The sequence below is a fragment of the Dendrobium catenatum genome, unplaced genomic scaffold (genome assembly GCF_001605985.2).
Source record: "Dendrobium catenatum unplaced genomic scaffold, ASM160598v2 fragScaff_scaffold_659, whole genome shotgun sequence".
Classification (NCBI taxonomy): Eukaryota; Viridiplantae; Streptophyta; class Magnoliopsida; order Asparagales; family Orchidaceae; genus Dendrobium; species Dendrobium catenatum.
In genome coordinates this window covers 1,682,522-1,694,286 of record NW_021319121.1, presented here as the reverse complement: position 1 = coordinate 1,694,286, position 11,765 = coordinate 1,682,522, and the positions used below count along the sequence as shown (strand labels likewise).

General features: G+C 40.7%; 1 pseudogene; it reads right to left on the bottom strand.

The window, feature by feature from the left end:
* Positions 1 to 4,247: 4,247 nt before the first annotated feature.
* On the bottom strand, positions 4,248 to 6,742 carry LOC110094779 (annotated as a pseudogene).
* Between the last annotated feature and the right edge of the window lie 5,023 nt (positions 6,743 to 11,765).

The window sequence follows — 11,765 nt, the reverse complement described above, 5'->3', positions numbered from 1 at the left end:
ATTTAAAATATTATTAAATAAAACTTAAATATTTTTAAGTCCTCTAAATCTTCTTTTGAGATAATTTTTTACCACTATTTTTTTCTATTTTCAAAAAATTTTCATACTAAAATACCACTTAATAAAATAGTAAGAAAATTATCTGAAACGAAGCCTGAATTTGCTTAACTTATGCACATTGATGCATCAACATGGGACAATCATGACTCAAGTTAAAATAAGTCGATATTGGATGTAGTGAAATTTCTTTTGCGCATACTATATTTTACTAAATTGCACATCAATCAATAATGCAGATTTGGAATTTCTAATTTACACTATTTGAAATTAACTGAGAGAAAGTTAAACAAATTTCTAATTACATTTCGTACCAAATCTATTGAATTTTATAGAGCAATATTAATCCCATTGGGCGATCCGTTCTGCTTTGCTGCTTACAAACGAAACCCTCCTCTGAGCCGTCACCGTCAAACCAACCCAGAGAAATTTGTCCGACAAGAGAAGTGCTCACAGGAATCCTCACATTATCAGTAATGGCTTACACATATATTGAGGGATACGTTTGCACGTCAGTAAAATAGTGCCACGTGTTCATATTCTTTACTGTGCAGCCCGACAACCCGACCCGGAATGGACCCGGGATTGCTATCTTCGCGTATTGCTCGGTATTGCTAGGTATTGGTCGATTTTGCTCGGCAATAACGAGAAATATCATTCTGTGAAGATCAATACCTAGCAATACCGAGCAATATCTGTATTGCTCGATATTGGTCTTGACAGAGCGGTATTTCTTGTTATTGCTAAGCAATACCTAGTAATACGCGAACATAGCAATCCCGGGTTTCGGTCCGGGTCGGGTCGTAGGGCCGCGCATTAAAGAATAAGAGCACGTGGCGACATGTTATTGACGTCCGAACGTAGAGCTACGTCAGGTCACCTGACCTAATAATTGTTCTATATTGAGGTTAAATATTGCTTTATAAAGAAATTATCTCAAATAAAATCCGAATAAAAAATAAAAATAAAATTTATTTGTGTTAACTTTGTGAAAAAATTGAGCTTAAATACTATATTTATATTAAGAAATGAAGAAAAACAATAAATTATTTAGTGAATCAAATATCAGCTAATTACACAAATATCGAATTTAATGGCACCCCTAAAGAAGTTAACTGCGAACACGCTAAGTTTGAATATTCTTAAATTCGAGGGGCCAAAGTATAAGAAATGAATTGCTCCTTAACGGGATTGGAAGACAGCGAACTTATTCGGGTCATTAGATGTTTTGCTGGGTTGGATGAATGCCGCCGCGGAATCCAAGGTTCGCTTTTCCGGACGACAATAAGGCATACAGCTACTATTTTTTTTTTTTTTTGAAGCTTTTAGTATAAAAATTATGTATTAAAATATTACTTTAAAAACTAGTAAAAAAGTGCTCTCAATGGAAACCTATATGATAACAATAACAATTAACAACACCATGGGGATATCATTCGTACTATTTTTGGAAATATTTTCTAGTATAAAAATTTCAAATTAAAAAATTTTTATACTAGAAAGTCGTTTTAGAAAGTAAAAAAAAAGCCGTTTCAAATGAAGCCTTAAATTTTTTTTGGAGCAGCTTTTTTACTGTTTCTTAAAACAAATTTTATTATAAAAATTAAAATTTTTATGCTAAAAAATTGCATTAAGAAGTAGTAAGAAAGCCGCCTCAAACAAAGCCTTCCTTTTTTAAAAAAAATTAAAAAGTTTCTTTAAAAACTATTAAAAAGTTTCTTTAAAAGATTTTACGTGGAAAACCCCTGAAAAGGGAGAAAAACCATTGGGTCTAGCCTAGTTTGAATGAATCCACTATTATTTGCAGTCGATTACAAATGAAGCCTTTTTTTGGGGAAAGGCCTTTGATGTGACTAATCCTAGTCTAGCATACCATCGTATCACGCCTGCTCCTCTAACGAACTTGTAGTCGGTGGGTGACGTAAGTCAGAAGGATCGTTGTCTAACAACGGAGGTAAAAAAGGGGGCGTCAAATAGAAGTCCAGCAATGGATAAAAATCTTGTATCAAATAGATGTCCGACGAAAGTCCGATAAGGGGCAGAAGTCTAGCGTTGGGTAGAAATCTGGCGATGAGTAGAGGTCCTGTGTTGGGTAGAAGTCCGAAGTAATATGGCGGCTGGGGAGAACTCCGCCGTTAGATGATATTCGGGCAAAACTTCAGAGTCACTTGGTGATCGAGCAGAGTTTCGGCGTTACTTGGAAGTGGGACTGAATTTCGGTGTCACTTGAAAGTCGGGCAGAACTCCGGCGTCCCTTGAAAGTCGGGCGGAACTTCGACATCACTTAAAAAGTCAAGCGGAACTTCGACGTCACTTGAAAAGTCCAGCGAAACTCCGACGGTGGTCGAGGAGGAGGGAAGAGTCGAGGAGGAGCTTCTTCCCTCATTTTCTTCTTTCCTTCTTCTCTCTTCTTGCTTGGGTCTCTTCTTCCCCCCTTGTGGCCAATTCTAAAGAGAAATGATGGACTATTTATAGTTTTCTAAGAGTGGCATGGTCAGTAAATAGATGAAAGATCAAGGGTGAATTGGGAGTGGTTTGAATGGACGGCCAATGTTGAATCTCTTGATCGTGGACCGTTTATCAAATATTTGAAGGCTCTAATGATATCGAAATTTAATGATATTGGGTTTGTTGGATTCGTCTCGTCGAGCCGCTCGATTCGACTATAAGCATGTCACATTTGAAAATCATTTAGTAATTCAAATTGTGGTTTGAACCTTCCAACAGTGCTTCAAGTCCTTGATTTAGACTCATTTGAGCTCGTATTAGATCGAATTTGGTGTTGTTGGGTTCGTATTTCCGAGATGTTCAGTTCGACTACAAGTTTGCTTAAATCGAAGTTCAGATGATCTCCAAATTAATTTATGATGTTTTCAACTTGATTTTTACCTTGAGATTTGTGCCCGATCAATATAATTTTTTGATATATTAAGTGTGACATTTATGATGACAAATAGACAAATATGTATCCAACAAAAAATAATTTTTTTTATAATATATGCAAATAAAATACAATGCATATATATATTTTTTAATTTATTAGGAGAGCATTTTAAATCCATCTCTCCCCCTGCCCGCACTCTTTTTTGTGTAAGAGAACGAATGAGGAGACAAAGGGAGATTTGAGGAGTCGTCAAAAGAATTGGAGGAGACTTTATAGAATGGTGAAGATAAAGGTTTCGTTTAGGACATCTTTCTTATTACTTTCTAATATAAAATTTTAAAAATAATAAAAAAAAGCTCATAAATGAAGTCGCCATAATCAACGACTTCAACTCAACATTCATCTCCATTGAACTCTGCATTCTTATCCAATATCCATTATTCCGTACTCTCAGATTTTTGTGAAATTATTACGTGCAGTCATTGGATGTCATCATGAGGACAATCAGTTTGCGCCACACGTCAACAATTTATTGTGTATAATTACTATGTACCGTTGTGTATCGGGTGATGTGACGCATCCTGATTGAGCTCCAAAGAGTGTGATGATTACATGAGAAAGAAATGAGATCAATTTGGGCGTATTTCATTTACAAGAATAATAAGAGATTTAAAATATTTTCAACACCATATTTTTATTTTACATCTTTTCTTAACATAACTATTAAATATATAAAATAAATAATTAATTAATATAACAACCCAACCAAACAGCCTTTAGCAAGATATGGAGTAAGGAGAACAATTGGCTGTTCCAGTGGACAAGAAAGCAGAATCTAATTGAGTGGGTTAGCAAATAAATATGCCACTGTAGGAGAAAGAGACCCATCCTCAGCCACCTCAAACAAGAAAAGCATGGCCAGTCATCACATAAATAGTTATTTTATTCTCCAAATCTTCTAATTAGGACAAGCTCAGTCTCCATTCCCAACCCATAATCAAATCACTAAACCACGTCTTAGTCTCTTAGATTCTCATTTTCCATTCGAACGCAAACCACAAAGCTACCAAGTCACCAAGAAACCAGGAAAGCGACTTCTCATTCCCCAATTATAGAGAAAGGCTCTCTGCTCGATCTCTCCTTGTCACCATGAAAATGACATCAAGCTTTCATATCTAACTTTTGCCACTGTTCCATCACTCGAGAGTCGAGATCCTCTCCTCTCAGGCTCAGCTACCTTCTTCTTCCTTTCCCCAGAGGAGGCAGCCATGAATAGTCTTTTAAAGAGATAATTTTGCAATGAGAAGCAGCAAAAGTTTTTTTTTCCTTAATAATAACATAATGATAAACACAGCAAATGAGTGCAGAGCAACAATGACAGTAGCAAAATAGAAAAAGCAACATCAAGAAAAAATTTAAGCAGTACGGATACATGGCTTCAGGAGCCTCACAACAAGATATGCACCAAAGGGAAAGAGAAACAGAGGAACTGGTTTAGCCCGGAGAAGTTGCAGATGCTTCACCCGGCGAAGAATTCCGGACAAATCTAACCATGAGAAAGAAAAGAGCGAATTTTTAGCTCGGAAATGATTGGAAAGTGGAGGTTTTGACGGATGTTCACCTGATGAGGAGAAGCTAGTAGGAGTTTCAGTCCCTCTTCTTACTTCTTTCCATCAATGGCGCGAAGCAGAGGAAGCAGAGGGCGGTGCGTCAGCGACGCCTCCGGCGTGCTCCTCCTCCCCACCCTGTATTCGTGCAGGGATATGGTACCCAGAGAACCCAATCACTTCGCCAGCGGCTGTTCGGAAGACTGGCGACGGCGAGGTTGAGCTCGGCCGGAAAGCTGTGAACTGCATCTGGTGACCGGATGCGGAAGAAAGAGCGATTGGGTCCGCCATTGCACGAATCAAAGGAGGGTTACTGGACTGAAGGGTTCCCCACTGTGTAAAAAATTGGTTTTGAACCAGATTCCACGTGGCCGCTCTTTGGCTGGGTTCCGGCCATGTGGAAGCGCCGGTTTCGAAGGCCTGAGGAGCAGCACAGGCGAAAAGGCCTTGATGGGCGGGAGCAGTGCGGCTCTGTTGTTGGTTAAAAATGGGATCTTGGAAGGATTGGAGAGAGAGACTGAGATCCTCGGCATGGCTGCTGCTTCCGCCGAATGCTGAGTGGTAAGAGGTAGAGGCAGCGGCGGCGGCAGCGGTCATAGGGAAGAAGGATTTGATGGTGTCGGCGATGGAATCTGAATCGAGCGAAGGAGGGAGCAAGCTGGAACTGCTGCAGAAGCCGTAAGCAGAAGCATAGTCACCGGTTTCAGAAGAAAGGAGGGTTTTCTCGGTCGCGGTAGGAGGAGGCGGTGAGGGGTCGGGAGGGCGCCATGGAGGGAGCTGAGCGAGTCGGTCGATGGCCGGTTTGGCGTTCTTGATTAACCAGTCAACAGCTTTGCTTGGTCGGTCGTAGCCCAGTCGATCTTGCACGTCGTAGAACTGGATTGCGGTGTGAGCAGAGAGGCGCACGCGCCGGTCTCTGAGGCCTTTGGCCGTGCATACCTTGCTGTGTCGGTCTTTTCGCCCTGTTGCTCGTACAATGTGGCCGCCGCCTTGTACTTCTACTATCTCGCCTCCACCGCCGGCGTTGGCGGCGGTCCTCATCGCACGCGGCTGCCTCTCCGATAAGCGAGCATAGTGGGAAGAGGAAGAAGGGAAGGGGAAGTACGGAGGCTGCAGGTGATGGTGAAGCTCTCTTTCTCGCTCTCCTTCGCTTTGGTTTGGGTGAAGGTGAGTCTGACTCCTCCTTGGATCCAGGCTCTCCGTATTCCTCTTCTCCTCCTCCTCCTCCCCTTCCTGCTCTGCTACTTTTCCTTTTCCCGTGCTTTCCACTCTTAAAAGAACAGGGCTTTTTCTCTACCCTCTTGCTGCGCTTGATACCAGTTTGGGCTCTTTTGAAAAGCTTGGCCATTCAACTGCAACACTTCCATCACCAGCTGAACACTCATTTTTCCAACATTAACGGTAGGCTGCAGAAGATGGAAAAGAAGATAGATTACAAGATGAAATTTTGGCGTAGGAAAGCAAACCCACTATTCTTACTCACCCAGATGCCGAAATCAAAATTCCATCTTAATACCCTTAAGACAAAGAAACAAAGGGCTCTTTTACTTATATCAACTTTTGCTCAGTAAGATGAACCAGAAGCCACCATGTATTCGCAGACAGAAAAATAAACACAAACAATAGGAGGATGGATTAAAGATGAGCTGATTCTTCCCATCTCCCAAAGACACAGATAAAATGCCAACAAAGCGACTTCCCCTGCACAATCTTCAAACGAGATACTAATGGAGACAAAAGGCAAGAAAGGGGGGAAAAAAGAGAAGTAGAAATGACTTTTCCTTGTCTTCCACCTCGCCTCCGTCAATGTCCAGTACTTCGCTGTTGAGGCTAGCCAAGCTCCTTGATGGCTAGATCCTCTCTACTTGCTCGCAACCCAAAAGCTACTCACTACTCCTCCACCCCTATTTCTCTCTCCTCCTCTTTCTATCCATGTTTTTTTAGAATTGCGAGAGCGACCTGTTACAGCTTTTGGGGTTTTTCATCGCTGTTTTTTCTGTGACGTCTATGCAATAGCAGTAAATCACCACTGCTCCCTACTTTTTGGTTTTTACTGCTTTCTTTCTACTTTGAAGTTTGAAACTTTTGAAGAGTTATACTCATTCTGCTGTGACTGTAATTGTTGCGTTGAAGGTGAGAGTAATGGCTGCCTGTAGTGATGATAAGTTGTGCCCGACAACCGGCTACAGATTTGTGTGTCCTTCGCTTGGTAGGGCTAAAGTTGGCTACACGACAGCGTGGGTGGGTTCTACTTTTACCTGGCAAAAAATATGGAGGGACCGGCTCCAAGACATTATTAACCATGTGAATGTATGGGAAGGTGCACTGAGACCTCTTTCGTAAGGAAGTTATTATGAAGCTGAGTATCAATGACTTGTGGTCTCCTTCCATTTGATTTAGGGTTTAGTAAAGTTTGATACATATGAGTTGATGTTCATTGAAGAGTTCAAAAAGTTTTTACATTTTGGACTTGTTTGAGACAGATCGGATGATAATCAATTCCATATGAAATTATTTCATTAATGATTGTGACAATACATGTGGAACATACATTGACCCGTTCATTGGAAACTTAGATTTTCAATCAAGAGGTTTTGAGTTCAAAGCTTTTATATATATGGTGTATGGGAGTCTGTGAATTAACTCGCTCAAAAGTCGCTTTCAAAAGTTCGATAATAAAAGATGATTGTCACTTTTATAGTATAATATACAATAATTTTACGGTTTTGAATTCTTGATTTTACGGTTAAGGTTGTAGGACTTGATTAACTATGCTAAGGCACTAAGGCAAATAACTTACTATAATTTTAAAATCATTGTAAATTTATGATGGTTGAGGTTGTCAAACTCCTGGTTGATGAAATATTTTTTTATAAGATTTTTGAATCATAAAATACTCAAGAGGATGAATTGAACATTTTGTTAAGTAGTTTATGCTCTTTTGCTCTAAAGTAGATGTAATATATATATTGCACCATGGAGTATTCGCGGCGGTAGAGAAATATAAAGTTTAGCGTCTCAGCTTTGTACGAAAATCTGACACGCAATCAAAAAAGAGAAAGGGTGTAGCATTTATGAGAGACACCGAGATTTTTACGTGGTAAAATCCTGAAAAAGGGGGAAAAACCATGGGGCCTAGCCCGGTTTAAATGAATCCACTAGTATTGCAGTTGATTACAAATGAGACCCTTCTTTCGGGGAAGGCCTTAGCTTGATGTACATATTATAGAGTGCTTTATATTATGAGAATACAAAAAATCACTGCTGATGTGTTAGTTTCGTCAAAAGGACTGTAGTCGGTGGGCGACGTAAGTCGGAAGGACCGTAATTGACGGGCGGCGGAGGTCCGAAGGACGGTAGTCGGTGGACGACGTAAGTCAGAAGGACTGTAGTCGGCGGGCAACGGAGGTCGGAAGGACTGTAGTTGGTGGGTGACATACGTTAGAAGGATCATAGTCGGTGGGTGACGTAAGTTAGAAGGATCGTAGTCGGTGGGCGACGGAGGTCAGAAGGACGACGTCAGGTAGAAATTAAACAATGGATATAAATCCAGCATCGGATAGATGTCCGGAAAAAAAAAGCCGACAACGGACATAAGTCCGGCGTCGGGTATAAATCTGGCGACAAGTGGAGGTCCGGCGTCGGGTAGAAGTCCGACGTCAGTTGACGGCTTAGGAGAACTCCGGCATCACTTGGAGGTCGGGCAGAATTCCGGCGTCACTTGGAGTTCAGGTGAAACTACTGCGTCACTTGGAGGTCGGGCGGAATTCCGACGGTGGTCGAGGAGGAGTTTCTTCCCTCCTATTCTTCTTCTCTTCTCCTCTTCTTACTTAGGCTCCCTCTCGAGAGAAATGAGGGGTCTATTTATAGTTTTCTGAGAATGTTAGAGAAGTATTGAAGCATGACGGTTGTGTTTGGATGATGTTAGTAGAGCGTTGGTAGCTGGGCAATAATGGCCGAGCTACACCTGCCATATGATGATGGTCTGATGACAATGGACGAGTGATGATAGTCATGTGACAATAATTGATTGATAGATGAGGTTAGATGGACCACGATGCTTGGGTGATGCTGATTAAATAATATTGGTCAGACAACAAAAAATTGGTCACAACTATCGAACAATAGCAGTCAAGCATTGGTGGTTGCTAGCGGAACTCGTCATAATCAAACATTGGGTAGACGACAAAGGTCTGAAGGACGGTAGTCGGTGGACGACGTAAGTCAAAAGGACCGTAGTCGGCGGGCAACGGAGATCAGAATGACTGTAGTCGGTGGGCGACATACGTCAGAAGGACCGTAGTCGATGGGCGACGTAAGTTAGAAGGATCGTAGTCGATGGGTGACGGTGGTCGGAAGGACGACGTCAGGTAGAAATCCATCAATGGATATAAGTCCAGCATTGGATAGATGTCCGACGAAAAGCCGACAACGGGCATAAGTCTGACGTCGGGTAGAAATATAGCGACGAGTGTGTGAAACCCTTAAACTCTTAAGTTATTTTGAAAAAAAAAAATTGTGCTGTTAGTACGAACGAACCGTTAGTACGAACTGAAGAAAATGTTGAAAATCTGTATGGTTAGTAAGGATGAACTGCCAGTACGAACTAAGTAAAGTGTAGGTTCGTCTGTACGTACGAACTAAGTAAAGTGCAGGTTCGTCTGTACGAACCTGGGTTCATCGGGACAAACCGTCGGGACGAAATTTTTCCCGAGAGCATAATCCAGGGATGGAAGAAATTGGAATTAATTTTCGGCTGTACGATCCGTGTCCAGAGGGATCGTCCCGGGATGAACGTAGAGCATCGTCTGGATGATCGAGTTCATTAAATAGATTTTTTGAGATATTTTTGAAGAGAGAGAAAGCAAGAGAGAGAGAAAACGAAGGAAGAAGAAGGAAAATCGTGTTTTGGGCATATTCGGTCCGTTTTCGTCCGTCGCCGTAGTTGGGGAAGTTGACCGACTCGAGGTAAGGCACATAATGCCTTTCTCAATTTTCAGAAATGTGGATTTTGATGGAGTTCTTGTTTAAATTTCTGTTTCTGTCAGTGAAAATCTGGTATAATTTCGTACCGGTAAAAATTTTATCCCGTAACTTTTGGTATGTTATAGAGATTGTAATTTTACACGTTTTTGAGTATTTTCTGGAAGATTTTCACCGGGTATTTTAAATTTTGCGGAGTTTTCATTAAATACGAAATTATCTGGATGTTGAAAAATATTGCTTCAGTACAATGAAAGTCTTGAAATGATGTTTTCTACGATTTGTGGTAATTTGATAATTTTCTGAAACTGTGATTTGATATGTTGAAATTTCTGTGGACTGTCGTTATGCCGCTGAAGATTTTTATAATGTAATCCGATTTCTTTTTTAATTTGATGATTTGATGTGTTTGAATGATATCAGAATGGAGTTATAAGGGGTCAAAATCCTTTGAGATTCTATCTGTGTCAGAGAATTTGAAAAAAATAAAGTATGATTTAAAAATTCTTTATATCTGATATATTCTGGTGCTATAAGCACAAAGGGAGGCATAAGGGGCCAGAATCTGTTGAGATTCTGTCTGTGTTAGGGAAGGGAGGCATAAGGAGCCAGAATCTCTTTCTATTTTGAAATGTGATTTGAATGTTTTGTGAAATATGTTATGAACTTTGATTTGAATTCTGATTTGAATAATTCTGTGACGTAATTTGATTCAGTTCTTCTGTCTTTATTATCTTATCTATTCTGTACGAATATCTGCATTTGGTTTGATTTCTGTTCTGTATGAATCTCTGAACTCTGTCTAATATTCTTATTTATGTATGAGTATCTGAATACTACACGGCTATTTGAATAAAATATTTTAACGCTTTTAACGCTGTTAGCTCACTGTGGTTATCTTCATGGTTTTCAGGTTCTGGGAAAGGGAAGGAGGTTTTGGACTAACCGTTCAGTGTCTGATCTGACTAGGTATTTTTGCACTTTTGATTTTTGTACGGTCATGGCTATTCCGCTTTTCTGTTCCATTCTTTATGTTTATAGCCATGCACTGTAATGTACATGATTATTTTAAGGATTGACAAGAAGAAAATGTTGGATGAATTTTTGTATATTTGGATGTTTATAGTAGCTCTGCGTTCTGTAGTCCTTTGTATCTTTGAAGAAAGTCAGAAAGCAAATTTCAAAGCTAGATCCTGGATTCATCCGTCGCGACTCAACGCGATGGGATTCATTTCGGTCGGGTTGGGTCGACTCAACGCTATGGGATTCGTTTCGGTCGGGTTGGGTCGTGACAGAGTGGAGGTCCAGCGCTGGGTAGAAGTCCGACGTCAGTTGGCGGTTGAGGAGAACTCCTGCGTCACTTAAAGGTCGGGCAGAATTCCGGCGTCACTTGGAGTTCAAGTGAAACTCCAGCGTCACTTGGAGGTCAGGCGAAATTTTGGCGTCACTTGGAGTTCGGGTGAAACTCCTGCGTCACTTGGAGGTCGGGCGGAATTCCGGCGTCACTTGGAGGTCGGGTGGAATTCCGGTGGTGGTCAAGGAGGAGTTTCTTCCCTCCTATTCTTCTTCTCTTCTCCTCTTCTTGCTTAGGCCCCCTCTCAAAAGAAATGAGGGGTCTATTTATAGTTTTCTAAGAGTGGCATGACCTGTAAATAGAAGGATGATCAAGGGCAAAGGTGGAGCGGAATGGATGGACGAACGATATTGAATCCATTGATCGTGGACCATTCATCAGACATTTGAAGCTCTTAATGATATCAGAATTTGGCGATCTTGGGCTCGTTGGATTCGTATCGTCGAGCTGCTCGATTCAATTACAAAACGTGTTGTAAGTCGATGTAATATTTTTTAAATTTGTTGTACATTTTTAGCATTGGATTTTAACATGCATTGATTATGAAATTTGCAATTAATACCATCATTGGCACCCTCTGACCACCACCGTTGTCGCCACTCACCGGAGACCGCCACCCTCTGTCCACCACTGTCACCATTGTCATCGGCCACTGCCAACCATCATCATTGTCACCTTCCAGTCGTTATTATCTTTAAACTTTACACTACATTTATTTTGCTTCAAAAAACTAAAAATTATTTATATGAATTTACTTTACAGTCATCCAAACAACTACAATATTTTCCTTTTATGTTAAATTTCTTTTACATTGCATTCCTTTTACACATTTTTTTTTTAGCCATCCAAACAACCCCTTTAGTTATTCCCTTCTTCAGGT